Source organism: Pogoniulus pusillus, chromosome 2 (assembly GCF_015220805.1).
Source record: "Pogoniulus pusillus isolate bPogPus1 chromosome 2, bPogPus1.pri, whole genome shotgun sequence".
In the NCBI taxonomy this organism is placed as follows: Eukaryota; Metazoa; Chordata; class Aves; order Piciformes; family Lybiidae; genus Pogoniulus; species Pogoniulus pusillus.
In genome coordinates, this window is record NC_087265.1 from 20,476,150 (window position 1) to 20,492,227 (window position 16,078).

The following is a 16,078-nucleotide window of genomic DNA, read 5'->3' on the forward strand; positions in this document are numbered from 1 at the left end:
ATCAGGCAGTGCTCCAGTCCCCTAATCATCCTATAGGCCCTCTGCTGGACCCTCTCCAGCAGATCCCTGTCCCTCTTAAACTGGGGAGCCCAAAACTGAACACACTACTCAAGATGATGTCTCACCAGGGCAGAGCAGAATGGAAGGAGAACCTCCCTAGATCTGCTGGCCACACTCTTCTTAATGCACCCCAGGATCCCATTGGTTTTCTTGGCCACCAGGGCACACTGCTGTTATCCACCAGCACTCCCAGGGCTGCTCTCCAGCAGTTCACCTCCCAGCCTGTACTGGTGCAGTTTATTATTCCTCCCCAGGGGCAGGACTCTGCACTTGTCCTTGTTGAGCATGGATCACAACAAACCATGGTAAACCCGGACTTGGGGATGTGCGGTTGGAAAGCTGTGACTCAGAGAGGGACCTGGGTGTTCTGGTTGATAGTTGACTAAATGTGACTCAGCAGTGTGCCAGGTGGCCAAGAAAGCCAATGGCATCCTGGCTTGTATCACAAACAGGGTGGCCAGCAGGTACAGGGAGGTGATCATCCACTGTACTCAGCGCTGGTGAGGCCACACCTCAAATATTGTGCTCAGTTCTGGGCCCTTCATTACAACAGGGACATTGAGGTTCTGAAGCATGTCCAGAGAAGGGCAAGAAGGCTGGAGAAGGGCCTGGAGCACATGGCCAACAAGGAACATCTGAGAGAGCTGAGGGTGTTCAGTCTGGAAAAGAGGAGGCTCATTGCTCTCTACAGCTACCTGAAGGGAGGTTGGAGTGAGGAGGGGACAGCCTCTGCTCCTTGGTGGCAAACAACAGTAGCAGAAGAAATGGTTTTGAGCTGCACCAGGGGAGGTTCAGGCTGGATGTTTCTTCACAGAAATGTTTCTCAAACATTGGAATGGTCTGCCCAGGGCAGTGGTGGAGTCACCATCCCTGGAGGTGTTTAAGCAGCCTGTAGACCTGGTGCTTAGGGACATAGCTTAGTGTTGAGCCTTCAGTGCTGGGTAAAGGGTTGGACTGGATGAGCTTAGAGGTCTCTTCCAACTGGATGTTTTCTGTGATTAAACTGATATTAAACTGATATCTGAACAGGCACTCCTATGAGTCAACTAAAACACTTGGAAAAGTTAATTAAAACCAGAAAGGAGATTATTACATGCTGTAAATTCAATGTGTTCCATAGGAGTCTATCCACACAGACAACTGTTAAACCTCCCAAAAGGAGGTTGGAGTGAGCTGGGAGCTGGTCTCTTCTCCCTAGTATCAGATGATAGGATGAGAGGAAATGGCCTGAAATTGTGCCAGGGGAGATTTAGGTTGGCTATTAGGAAAGGTTTCTTTACAGAAAGAGTGGTCAGGCATTAGAACAGGCTGCCCAGGGAGGCAGTGAAATCACCATCCCTGGAGGTGTTCCAGACAATGGCACATAGGAACATGGTTTAATGGCCATGGTGGTCTTAGGTTGATAGTTGGGCTCAATGACCTTACAGGTCTTTTGCAACCAAAACAATTCTATGAGTCTATAGACCCCATTCCATGATAACCCAAAATTTTTCATCCAAATATTAGACAGCTTACTTTGAGGATGGCATAAGAGTTCAGTGCTAAGCATTAAAAACCGAGAACAGGAATATTACTGCCTTGATGCTGACTGAGTCCTGTATCAAAGCCTCCTCCGTGACTGTGTGGTGTAACTGCTTGCAGTGTTTGCCACCATGGTGATGTGACTGCCCTGTTCTGTGGGGCTCTTGCTTCACCCAGTGAAAAGTGCTGGCTCTGCAGATTGTTTGCAGAAAGCAGTTTTCAGACAGTCATAGAATGGTGGGGATTCAAAGGGACCTCTGGAGATCGAGTCCAACCCCCCCAGCCAAAGCAGGATCACCTGGGGCAGGTCACACAGGAACACATCCAGGCAGGTTTGGAATCTTTCCAGAGAAGGAGACTCCACAACCTCTCTGGGCAGCCTGCTCCAGGGCTCTGTCACCCACAGAGTAAGGAAGTTTTTCCTCTTGTTGAGGTGGAGCCTCCTGTGTTCCAGTTTGTACCTGTTGCCCTTTGTCCTGTCACAGAGTGCTGCTGCAAAGAGACTGGCCTCTTCTTCACCCCCACCCCTCAGTTATTTGTCAGCATTAACAAGGTCTCCCCTCGGTCCTCTCCAGGCTAAACAGCCTCAGGTCTCTCAGTCTTTCCTCAGAAGAGTTTTGATTTTAAAATTCACCCTCAGTCTAAAACTTGTGCAAACTGAATGTTGTTTGTGTTTCCTGGGAAAGATTTAAGCTACCATGGATGCTAAAGTATCCATCTGAGCCATTCCATCTGCACAGAGCTCAGGAAGCTCTGTGTCTAGCCTTGAGCTCTGTGGTAAAGGGTTGGACTTGATGATCTGTGAGGCCTCTTCCAATCCTAATAATACTGTGATACTGTGATACTGCTTCTATGGGGAAAGAGATGAGTGCAGCTGGCTTCCAGTGTTAGATTTACCTCTTATGAGCTCTTTACTGAAATGTTCTTTAGACTTGAAGATTTTTAAAGGAGGTTATGTCCAAAAACAAAATTAAGACACTAGTTCATGGAATCATAGAGTGGTCTGGGTTGGAAGGGACCTCCAAAGGTCATCTAGTCCAACCCCCCCTGCAGTAAGCAGGGGCATCCTCAACTAGATCAGGCTGCCCTCTTGTTCCTTGTGGTCAGGAGCTAAGGTATCAAAAGTATTTTTCATTCCTGGCTGCTGTTACACTGGTGACAGCAACAGCAGAGGCATATGCTGCTGCAGATAAATAACTTTGTTTTTCCTGACTCTGTGGCTTAAATGGGCAAAAGCTCCTCTGGGAACATGGAAACCTCACACCTTAGCTCCAGGTCTCCTTCTCAGGCAAAATCCCAGTCAGGAGTAACAACGAAGGATCTCCTCTTGGTGTCATACTGCACATTGATGTGAATTTTTTTAATTGTATATGTTTGTTTTCAAGCTGCAGGTTTTCTTTCTCTGCTGACAGACCCTCAGTTCTTCAGCAAGATGCAATTCTTTCCAGGTCAGAACAAGAATGAGTCTTGGAAAGAGAAATTAAAATGAAGTGCTCAAGGAGTACAGTTTAAACACTGTACTTTCTTCTTATCTCTTCAGCTGCCCTTAGACATCTCTGCCTGCCTTCAGACTGGCTTATTTGTTCAGACTGCCAGACTTGCTGGAGTCAAATCCAAGGGGAACAATGTGAACTCTCTTAACCCCAGTTCTCCCACACAACTAACTCCTTAGTGACTCTGAGGGACAATTTGCATTGTAAGAGTCAGAAAAACGTGGAAGTTAAAATTTTCTAGCAAGCAGAACCTGGTGGAAGTCCTCACTCCCTAGTTCTCCTTCAGCACTGGGCAGGGTTAATTTACATGCTCTGCTCTGCTTTCTTTTTCCTCCTCCACAGTGCATTTTCTGTCAGGGTGGCTGTGTGGAGTGGCTCAGGGCAGCAGAGCTGCCTCCATGCCTGGCTGTATCAAGTATATTTCATCTCATAAAGGAAGCCAGCTCTCAGGAACTAGAGGAAGGAAATAGTTTTCCTGTTTCATATTAGCCCCTAAGACTCTAAAGCTACTTTTGTGATCTTAGTGGAGTTGCAGTTTGTCAGTATGAAGAGAGGTATGTGCTGCTTATCCTTCATCTTCTCAGACATGATATAAAATCCTTGGTGTAGGTGTATTTTTAGTAGGAAAAGATGTGTGTTTTCCTTCAGTCATGTGGTTGGCTACAGATTCATAGATTCATAGAATGGTTTATGTTGGAAGGAACCTTAAAGATCATCTAGTTCCAACATCCCTGCCATGGGCAGGGACACCTTCCACTAGTGCAGATTGCTCAAGGCCTCACCCAACCTGCCCTTGAGCATCTCCAGGGAGGGAGCACCTACAGCCTCCCTGGGCAATCTGTTCCAGTGTCTCACCACCCTCACTGTAAAGAGTATTCAGCCTAAATCTGCCTTCCTCAAGATTAAAGCCCTTCCCCCCTCACCCTGTCACTACAAGCCCTTGTAAAAAGTCTCTTTCCAGCTTCAGGTACTGGAGGGCTGCTCTAAGGTCTTCTCAGAGCTTTCTCTTCTCCAGGCTGAACAGTCCCAGCTCTCTCAGCCTGTGGCACAGGAGAGGTTCGCCAGTCTTACAATCATTTTGTGGCCCTCCTCTGGACCCGCTCCCTGTCCTTATGCTGGAGACCCCAGAACTGGATGCAGTACCCTAGGTGGGGCCTCATGAAAGCAGGGCAGAGTGGCAGAATCCCCTCCCTGTCCTGCTGCTCTCACTGCCTTTGCTGCAGCCCAGCACACAGCTGCCTTCTGCGCTGCCAGCGACCACTGCTGGCTCATGTTAAGTTTATCAACTGCCTTCTCCTTGAGACTTCTCCCAGGCCTCTCCTCACCCAACTTATATTTGTGCTTGGCATTGCCCCAGCCCAGGTGTAGTATCTTGTACTTGGCCTTGTGAAATCAACAAGTGAAAAATGACTCACAAGTGGAAAAGGAAAACACTCAGTGAGAAGCATAGCTCATGCTGTCTGCATCTCAGATGCCTGGTGGTCCTATCCTAAAACCAGGAGCTGCATTTTTAGACAGATGGATGCTCCAGCAGGGTGAGGCCACACAGCACAAGGTATGCTTTGTGGGAAGTGAATTATTAGCAGCTGGGTTTGCTGCTTAGTCATTTCTGTGATGCTGAAGGTCTTTGTGGGAATATGTTCCAGTGAAACTACTAACACAGTTCCTTTATCTACTGGGTGGTTCATTCCTTGGCAGAAGACTTTAGCAGACAATGTATAAAACTTAAAGGAGAAGCTGAAATGCATGTTAAAAACTGGAGACAGTGAGAGCTCAGAGACAGGGCATTGCTCAATAGTTGTGTTGTTTTCTGTGGTTAGACCAAGTGTCCTTTTTCTGCACAGCTGCCAGGATTGCTAAGCACAAAACATCTCCTTTTGTGGCCCGTCCAAACCGCAGTGTATTTGCTGTGTCAGCTTTCTCATCAGTTTAGGTACTGGGAGCAGGAGAGAAGTGCTGTGACTCGTGTCAGGGTTACTGACCAGATGTTTCTGAAGTAAGAGTGACCCTTAAATCACATGAGTTTGATCTGGAGAAGAGATTCTTGGGATCAAGGCAAAGTTTCAGCTTCGGCTGTGATATCACTGTGATATCAGGAATGGTGTGGTCAGCAGGAGCAGGGAGGTCATTCTGCCCCTGTGCTCTGCACTGGTTAGACCACACCTTGAGTCCTGTGTTCAGTTCTGGTGCATTGAGATGCTTGTGCGTGTCCAGAGAAGGGCGACGAGGCTGGTGAGAGGCCTTGAGCACAGCCCTACGAGCCACATCTCCTTAACCTCACTGCCACTAATCTTCCTTCTTAACCTCTTGGCTGCACCTTTATTCCTTTCTCAGGATTTGGGGTAAGGTTGAGAGGGCAGGGGGAGGTGTTGGGGTGGTTTGAGAGCCCCTCCTGGGGACTCAGGTTTCTGGGAGGGGAGTTGTGCTTCTGTATTGTTTATCCTTTGTATATTTCTGTCTATAACTGTATATACTGTAAATAGCTGCTTGTATATTGTCCTGCTTGTAAATAAATAGCTTCATTTATATTCCTGGAGCCCTTCTGAGTTAGCTGGGGCAATTACAAAAGCGGGGGGGGGTGGGGGGGGGGGTGGGGGGGTGGGTGGATAAGATCCAAAGCATCACAGTGAGCAGCCCACAACCCCAAGCAGTGCTACAGTCTGGGGACAGAGTGGCTGGAGAGCAGCCAGGAAGAAAGGGACCTGAGGGTACTGGTGGATAGTAGCTGAAGATGAGCCAGCAGTGTGCCCAGGTGGCCAAGAGAGCCAATGGCATCCTGGCCTGCATCAGGAACAGTGTGGCCAGTAGGACAAGGGAGGTTATTCTTCCCCTGTACTCAGCACTGCTCAGGCCACACCTTGAGTCCTGTGTCCAGTTCTGGGCCCCTCAATTCAAGAGAGATGTTGAGGTGCTGGAATGTGTCCAGAGAAGGGCAACAAAGCTGGTGAAGGGCCTGGAGCACAGCTCTGTGAGGAGAGGCTGAGGGAGCTGGGGGTGTTTAGCTTGCAGAAGAGGAGGTTCAGGGGTGACCTCATTGCTGTCTACAACTACCTGAAGAGAGGGGTAGGTGTCCCCTCCCAGGCAACCAGCAACAGGACAAGGGGACTGTCTTGGTTCTAATTTAAGTTTCCCAGAGACTCAAATACAGTTAATAGAACCAACAACACAGCCTCCCTGGGCAACCTGTCCCAGTGTCTCACCACTCTCACTGTAAAGATTTTCTTCCTAATATCCAGTCTAAATCTGCCCTCCCCATGCTTTTAGTTACTTCTTTAGGAACTACTTCAGTAGGTAACTGCCAATGCTGTGTGATTGCTTTGAGATAGTGCAACCCAGGAACATGAGGTAATCTTTCTCTTTCCTGACTCTCAGAACTGGCCCTAGATGTTACCACACCAGGGTTATTCACTACATATAGAGACAGAGGACTGCTTCTAATGGAAAATGTGAAAGCATCTGTAGATATGCAGTGTTATTTCAAAGCTGTAAATTCTTCTGAGCTGTGCAAGCCCAGGAAATACAAAGTACAAACATAATGACATGCCTGATCACCTGGAGCTTTTGTTACACCCTGCAGGCATTAACTGAGGAAGATTGTGTCTGTGTTCATCCAGTTGAGTTCACTTCGAGTTTGTTCAACTTTTTGTGGAATCATGGAATGGTTTGGGTTGGAAGGGTCCTTAAGCATTATCTGGTTCCAACTCCCATGCCATGGACAGTGGCACCTTCTACCAGAGCAGGCTGCTCAAGGCCTCATCCAGCCTGGCCTTGGACACCTCCAGGGAGGTGACATCCACAGCCTCCTTGCACAACCTGTTCCAGTGTCTCACCACCCTCACTGGATAGAATTTCTTCCTAATCCCCAGTTTGAATCCACTCTCTTCCACCTTGAATACATTTCCTCTTCTCCTATTGCTCAAAGCCCTTGTAAAAAGTCCTTTCCCACCTCTTTTGTAGGCCCCCTTCAGGTACTGCAAGGCTGCTCTAAGGTCTCCCCAGAGCTTTCTCTTCCCTAGTCTGAACTTCCCCAAGTCTGTTAGCCTCTCCCTATAGGAGAGGTTCTCCAGCCCTCTGATCATGGTCATGGCCTCCTCTGGACCTATTCCAGTGGTTCCATGCCCTTGTTGTGTTGAAGGCACCAGAACTGGATGCAGGTAGAATCTCACAAGAGCAGAGCAGATGGACAGAATCATCTCCTTGTCCTGCTCTTGCTGCTTTTGATGTAGCACAGCACACAGCTGCCTTCAGTGCTGCCAGTGACTACTGCTGGCTCATGGTGAGTCTTTCATTAGCTGACACTCTCAAGCCCTCCTTGAGACTCTCTCTCAAGTCACTCCTCACCCAAGCTATATTTGTGCCTGGGATTGCCCCAACCCAGGATTATGACCTTGCACTTGGCCTTGTTGAATTTCATGGGGTTGGCTCAGCTCCTCCTCAAGCCTGCCCAAGTCCCTGATATGTCAAATTCCTGGTGAAATGTACTGAGTGTGTCTAAAATGTGTTCTTCCTTTCTTCTCATCTTTTCCTCTTCTCCATTTGAGTAGGACCATGTGATGGTTTGGGTGTTACTCACCCCCTCACACTTTGGGAACCCAGACTAGACTCAGCTGGCTCTGGAAATTGAATGAAGCTTATATTTACAGCTTAGCTCAATATACAGCAGATATTTACAGTATATACAGTTATATACAGAAATACACAAGGTAAAAGGTAATACAGAAACACAACTCCCCTCCCAGAGACCTGAGTCCCCACCCAGGAGGGGCTCCCAACCGCCCTTCCACCTTCTCCCACCCCTTTCAACCTTACCCCAGACGTTGCCTTGTGCCCAAGGAAGAATGGAGGATTGGCCAGGGAGGTTAGGAAGCAGGTGGATTAATCAGAAAGATGGCAGGTTAGGTTAGAGAGAGAAATGCAGCCCACAGGCTGGACAGAGAGCAGTTCCCTTATCTGTGTTTGGATTTTTGGTTTTGTACATCTCAGCAAGCCTATGAGTGAATTAGACATCATCATGGTTTCCCTCTCAGAGCCTGTAATCTAGTTCTTCTCACCAATACATTCTAGCTAGCTTCAAACTAGCACAAGCCATATTAATGTAACGGGGGTGATGTGCTTCCAGTGTCTGCATACCTTCTCTGAGTTATCAGTTAGGACTTGCCATGGTTCTCTGAATAGAATATGCTGAGAGCAGTAACATCTGCTCAAATATCTGTTGGATGTATCTGTGGATTTGCAGGAGGTGAAGTAATGGAGTGAGTCAGAAACACAGCTGTCAGGTTCTCCTCCCCCTCTACTCTGCCCTGGTGAGGTCACATCTGTAATATTGTGTCTAGTTCTGGGTTCCTCAGTTCAAGAAGGAACCTCAGGCAACTGCTTGAAAGAGTCCAGTGCAGAGCCACAAAGACACTGAAGGCAGTGGAGCATCTCCCTTGTGAGGAGAGGCTGAGGGAGCTGAGGCTCTTTAGCTTGGAGGAATGAGGTCGCCCAGTTTCATGTTTACACAGAAGTGAAGGGCAGTGTCAGGAGGACAGAGCCAGACTCTGCTCAGTGACACTGCTGTCACAAAAGATTGCATACCTAATTAAATCAGTTAAATTCTAATAGACTACAAATATTTGAAGGATGCCATAGACTTTCTAAAGTATTGTTGAGGTTACTCATTACTTCAGTCAATTAATGTTTATTTAAATGCAAACACAGCTGTTTCTTATGGTTGGTTTTTGCTCCTCTCAGGAGAGACTCACCAAGTGAGCAAACAAAACATACTAAGGTTGACAAACCTTACTTCTGCAAAGCCCATAGTCTCAAATGGCAGATATCCTTGCTGTCTAAATTCAGGGAGGGAGGAGGAGGATGGGAAATTGATTTGGGTTCTGGTTAAGGTTTTTTCTGATGTTCTTGTCTTCTGGATTCTACCTGACCCTGGAAGCCATAAACTGAATAAAACTGAGCTTCCAGAAATTGCTTTGAAGCTGGATCTTGTCTGTGTCAATGTGACAGCAGAAGGCACAGAAAGAACATTGAACTGTTGGAGAAAGTCCAGAGGAGGTCACAAAGATGCTCAGAGGGCTGCAGCAGCTCTGCTATGAGGACAGGCTATGAGAGTTGAGGCTTTTCAGCCTGGAGAAGAGAAGGCTTCGAGGAGACCTTGGAGTAGCCTTCCAGTATCTGAAGGGGGCCTACAGGAAGGCTGGAGAGGGACTACTGACAAGGTCTTGTAAGGACAGGATGAGGAGTAATGGGTTTGTACTGGCAGAGGGGAGATTTCAACTGGATGTTAGGAAGAAGTTCTTCCAGCGAGGGTGGTGAGACACTGGCACAGGTTGCCCAGGGAGGTTGTGGCTGCTCCCTCCCTGGAGGTGTTCAAGACCAGCTTGGATGAGGCCTTGAGTGACCTGTTCTAGTGGGAGGTGTCCCTGCCTATGGCAGGGGGTTGGAACTAGATGATCTTTGAGGTCCCTTCCAACCTAAGCCATTCCATGTTTAGAGGGTCTCCTTGGCACCACCTCTGGAACACATATTTGGCTTTTCAGGCCTTGATTATTAAAACTCAACATATTTGCTTTTGACTCTCCTCTCTGCTTGTGTCAGCAGCCATGCACAAATCCCCTGTGCCCCGGGTGACATTTGGGCTCTACGTAAGCAGCAGCCACCCCCTATAACACAAAGCAGGCTTCACCTTGTCAGAAGCAGCACTGGTAACCTTTTCCCTTAAAAAAAAAAAAAAAAGCTTGGATCAACATAATATTTGCCTGTCCCTTTCAACCCCTGTGATCTGCAATACACACAGTGTAGCCCAATTTTACTATTGCTTCACCAAAACCAACACCAGAAGCATCTCCTTTTCAGTCTCCTTCGGTAAGACCTTTCCACAGGGCACTGTAGCATTTCCCAGTTGTTCCAAGTTTTTCCAAAGATCTCTAATAGTCTGGGATGTGTTTCTTTAAATATCTCTTCCCTTCTTTTTGTGTTGTTGGTTTGATATTTTTTGTTTCTGAATGGGAAATGCCTAACCTGGATAGCTTCAGCAAGGAGTAAATAGGGGATTAGTGAACTCATACAATGGCTTGCTTCACATTTCTCTCTTTGCAGTGTGATCTCATTAAGGAGCAGTCAAACTGAATTGGGAAAATGAATGCTGGATTGAAAACAAAAAAAAGAAAGCTGCTTTGTGCCTCTCAGATTCTACTTAAGAAATAATTACTGTTGACTGGATCTAATAAGAAGGTAGCCTTTTCAATTCAGCCTTTCAAATGGAATGTTTACCATGAAATTCCTTATTCCTTGAGAAATAACAACACCTAAAGATCCTGAGATCATTTTTCTGGAACCCTGCTGTTTTCATTGTCACTAACTTCTGTAGATGTGAGCCTGTTTGAAATGAAACAGAAAAGAAAATGACAATGAAAGTGATTATCTCAGAAAAATGGGAAGAAAATTAACCTAATCCCTATTGTGTAGTGGACAGATTTTTTTTTTCCTGTGGAGAAATAAATGACAACAGATACAGAAAGATTAAATTTTCTGAGTAACTGTACTAAACTTTATTTAGACCAGAGTGACGTTTGCTGGACGGTGTTTCTTAGTAGCTCTTGAAGCTCCCTGTAAATGATGTCTATAACAAGCTGTGTGGTTTAGATTCCTTAATGCAAGTAGCCTGCTTCTGCAGCTCTGTTCTGCTTTCTTGTTATGAGCACTTGGCGCATTAAACAGAGCACAATGGCTCGTTCCCTTTTTATGGTGGCTATCCAGTACCCAGCAGCTGTGAATGCTTCATGGCTGGAGCATGCTGTTTGATCAGCAAGTACTTATGGATGGAAAAATTGTGCATGCCTTGAGAATGGCAAAAGCTGCCTACCCCTGCCCAGTGTTCAGCTTGTGCTGAAGCAACCTGCAGCACCATAAGCATGAGGGCCAGAGCCTGATTGCCTGTGGAAATTCAAACAGAAATAAAACAAGCAACAGCTCCCAGATGATATCTATATCACAAGACATTAGGGATTGGAAGAGATCTTGAAGGATTGAGTCCAATCCCCCTCCCAGAGCATGATTACCTAGGGTAGGTCATACAGGAATGCATCCAGGTGGGGTTTGAGTGTCTCCAGAGAGAGGGGCTCCACAAGCTCTCTGGGTAGCCTGTTCCAGGGTTCTATCAACCCTCATAGTAAGGAAGTTTTTCCTTATGTTCACGTGGAACCTACTCTGCTCCAGCTTGCACCCATTGCCCCTTGTCCTGACACTGAACATCACTGAGCAGAGCCTGGCTCCATCCTCTTGACACTGCCCTTCACATCTTTATAAATGTGAATGAGGTCACCTCTCATTCTCCTCTTCTCCAAGCTAAAGAGCCCCAGCTCGCTCGGCCTTTCCTTACCAGGGAGATCTTCCACTCTCTCATTTGTGTGGCTGTGCACTGGGCTTTTTCATGCAACTTCAATCAAATTCCCAGAATCTAGAGTCTTACATCAATGAAGTTTTCATTTAAAACACAAAGAAATTGTTGCCTATGGACAAAGCTAATCTCTTCTGCAGTGTCACTTTCATCTGCTGTGTTGCTCTTGTAAGTTCTTGCATTCTCTCAGGTTGAGCTCTGTATAATGTGAATTACTGTCCTACAATGATTACAAGGTTTCAGTAACTTTTCAGGTCCATTTGATGTGGCTGCAGGATACCTCCTTTCTGCTTTCCCTACTGATTCTTACTTGAACTATGATCTGAACTTGTTAGATTTTATTTTGTTGAATATCTTTTCAAGTCTATAGGTCAGCAGGGTCTGATTCTGGACTCTGTGCATCAGCACAAGATCATCTGACTCACTCTGCATAGCCCAGTACCAGGACTGGCCAAGTGTGTGAGTAGAGGTGAAAGGCACAGGAGCACCTCTCCAACTTGGCATGACTAGGAGAGAGTTACACAAAAGGAGAGAATTGATTTCTAGGTTGGTTCTATTAGAAAAATTAAACTTCCTGACATTTCTCTGTGTGCAGCTCCCAGACCTCCCCTCCCCTTCCAAATAACTTTTGAACCCTTTGGTCAGTTTTAAGCCTGTTGGATCAAGAGGTTAAACTACAGGAAGTTAATTGGGATAAGCAGTTGGTAAGAAGAGAAAGCTGCCATGAACGTCCTACTGAAGAGGGGTCTGTGGCTTGGCACCAGAAAATGCAGATGGAAAGGAGATGCAAATGCTCCTTTTGCCCTAGGCAGCTCGTGGCTCAAAACTAAGACATCCTGGTAGATGAGAAGTGGTTGCTGGAGATCAAGCAAAACCCAGAGGCACAAAATTATGGGAAAACTGGCAACACTGTCTCTGCATGGAACCGTTTTGGTTATCCTTTTCCTGAAGATTTAAGGCATGTTTCTCTCCTTTGTTTTGGTTTTTGTTTTGTTAAACGTTTGTGTGTGTGTTTTGGTTTGGGGGTTATCTCTTTTTTTTGGTCAGTTCCCCCTTGGTGATCCTCCTCTTGCTGGCACTACTCTTGCAACCCAAGCAGGCACCCGAGTCTCTGCAGATTCATTCTTTCTTGAGTAACAAAGAGCTAAGGATGCTTTAAAATGGATTGTATTTAGCCTGAAAAATTGCTTCAGAAGTGCTGAATATTTACTGTATTGTAAATAGGCAGCTCTCTCGTTTTTGAAATGTCTGTGTTTGAACTGGTACATGCCTTTAAGTTGAGGTCTCAAGCGTGCTACATAGAGAGAGATACACACAACAGATACCTGCAGTGTTGCTGTGGGGTCTACTGGACTGTTTTGACTCGAATCTTTAAGTGGTTTGATTTCTTACTGAGCTGAGAAGGGCAGCAGAAGACCTCCACTGTTTGTGTATTCCAGCCCACCTTTAATTGTTTTGTAAGTAGCTTTGCTTACAGTGCATCGTTCAAAGCTGAAATGCTTTGGGAATGTTCTTTGCTGGTTAACTGGAAAGTTCTTCTTTATTGCTTCCAGGTGATTTGCTCTGGTCTGCAGTCAGGGTGGTTTTCTGCCTTCATCTAAACGAGTTGGTTTAGAAGTGTGGGTGTTATTTTTCTTCTCCTTATTTTGTAAGGGATGTGAGTTTTTCTTTCCATTTAATGCTGGAGATCAGCAAATGGGCTTCACGTAGAAAAGGAAAGATAAACTGTCAGTGTAGCCCAAGTCTGCTGGCAGAAAACGCAGCCCAGAAATAACAGACTGTACTGCCCGCTGGAGCAACCGCCCTGAACATTTTCCTTTCCTACCATATGTGGCACTTCTCAGAAATCTAGATGCCATTTGCACTGTGCCAAGGGGGAAAGGGCTCTTTTCAGGATGGGATACTTCAGGGTTTAAATAGTCTCTCTGTACTGAGGGGATGTATGGTGCCTTTTATTTTGCTTAGAGGTTTAATACTTTTCTTTCTATGACTTGGAAACCACATGGGAAGTGGAGCCACCATCTGCAGCCTTTGCACACGGAAAATAAAGAGACTGAAGTGATGCCCTCTGTGACTTGCACTTCCCCGTCCTCACAGTCACAAAGTGTGCTCCTGAGCAATCAGTGTGCACACAGCAGGAGGTGACCAGCCCACTCTCCTTCTTCTTCCAGATTATCTCTTTACATTTTAAATTGCCTTCAATACTGAGAAATCCTTTTTAACATCACTTATTGTGACATTGAGCTTAGTTTTTTCAAAGCAGGAAAGTAAAAGATCTTTTTGCTCTTCCCTGTATTTCATCCTTAGACAAGCTAGGGCTGAAAGTAAGAGAGGAGCAGACACCAAAGAAGCTCAAAGCCCAGAGAGAATTTAGTCTGAACAAAACCTTTCCTTGCAGAAGCAAAAACTGCATTTTGCCTCTGAGTAACAAACTTTACAAGAGTGCCAAACTACTTTTTTTTTTCTTAATAGTTTGTAAAGCAGGTGGCTAAAAATGAAAGAGACACCACCTCAGGTAACACTGGAGAGTCATATTGTTGGTTGGCTGGTTTAACTGGTTCAAGGAAGACATGAAAACTCACTGGAGGAAATAAAACAGCTGAGGTATCTGGAGTCTGAATTCTAAAAATAAGATTCTAAACTAAGCAGCCCTGCAAACAAGCATAGGTTTAAGGTATCAATAACCAATCCTGGTAGCCAGCCCTCTGGCTGAGATGATTTAAAGTTCGTGCTGGTTTAAAAGAAAGGAATTGGCATTATGAGAGAGCCTTTTTGAATCACTGGCAGAAAATCAATCTTGCTTTTCTGGATGCTACCTTCTATTTCAAAACTAATTCTTCTTTTGCTGCTCTCATGAAGAAATGCTGGCTAAGCTGTCAGCCCATGACTTGGATGGCAACACTCTGTGCTGGGTTAGGAACTGGCTGGAGGGCCGGACCCAGAGAGTGGTGGTGAATGGTGCCACATCCAGCTGGCAGCCAGTCACTAGTGGTGTCCCTCAGGGATCAGTGCTGGGCCCCATCCTCTTTAACATCTTCATAGATGATCTGGATGAGGGCATGGAGTCAGTTATCAGCAAGTTTGCAGATGACACCAAGCTGGGGGCAGATGTGGCTGGGGTGGAGGGCAGAAGGGCTCTGCAGCGGGACCTTGACCGCCTGGACAGATGGGCAGAGTCCAAGGGGATGGCGTTCAATAGCTCCAAGTGCAGGGTGCTGCACTTTGGCCACAACAACCCCATGCAGAGATACAGGCTGGGGTCGGAGTGGCTGGAGAGCAGCCAGACAGAGAGGGATCTGGGGGTGCTGATTGATACCCGCCCGAACATGAGCCAGCAGTGTGCCCAGGTGGCCAAGAGAGCCAGTGGCATCCTGGCCTGCATCAGGAATGGTGTGGTCAGCAGGAACAGGGAGGTCATTCTGCCCCTGTACTCTGCACTGGTTAGACCACACCTTGAGTACTGTGTTCAGTTCTGGGCCCCCCGGTTTAAAAGGGACATTGAGATGCTTGAGCGTGTCCAGAGAAGGGCGACGAGGCTGGTGAGAGGCCTTGAGCACAGCCCTACGAGGAGAGGCTGAGGGAGCTGGGATTGTTTAGCCTGGAGAAGAGGAGGCTCAGGGGTGACCTCATTGCTGTCTACAACTACCTGAGGGGAGGTTGTGGCCAGGAGGAGGTTGCTCTCTTCTCTCAGGTGGCCAGCACCAGAACGAGAGGACACAGCCTCAGGCTGTGCCAGGGGAAATTTAGGCTGGAGGTGAGGAGAAAGTTCTTCACTGAGAGAGTCATTGGACACTGGAATGGGCTGCCCGGGGAGGTGGTGGAGTCGCTGTCCCTGGAGCTGTTCAAGGCAGGACTGGACGTGGCACTTGGTGCCATGGTCTAGCCTTGAGCTCTGTGGTAAAGGGTTGGACTTGATGATCTGTGAGGTCTCTTCCAACCCTGATGATACTGTGATACTGTGAAATGAGACAAGTTTCTGGATGCAGAGGCAGCTAGGCTTAATTCTTAGCAACCCAGATGTTTCTGGGAAAGTCAATAGAAGACAAACGTCATGCCTTTAATAATGATATTTCATTTCCTGATAAAAAAAAATCCTAACTCTTCCATTTTAGAATCAGAGAATCAACCAGGTTGGAAGAGACCTCCAAGATCATCCAGTCCAACCTAGCACCCAGCCCTATCCAATCAACTAGACCATGGCACTAAGTGCCTCATCCAGGCTTTTCTTGAAGACCCCCAGGGACGGTGCCTCCACCACCTCCCTGGGCAGCCCATTCCAATGCCAATCACTCTCTCTCTGAAGAACTTCCTCCTAACATCCAGCCTAGACTTCCCCTGGCACAACTTGAGACTGTATCCCCTTGTTCTGTTGCTGGTTGCCTGGGAGAAGAGGCCAACCCCCATCTGGCTACAGTGTCCCTTCGGGTAGTTGTAGACAGCAATGAGGTCACCCCTGAACCTCCTCTTCTCCAGGCTAAACAACCCCAGCTCCCTCAGACTCTCCTCATAGGGTTTGTGTTCCAGGCCCCTCACCAGCTTTGTTGCCCTTCTCTGGACACATTCCAGCACCTCAACATCTTTCTTGAATTGAGGAGCCCAGAACTGGACACAG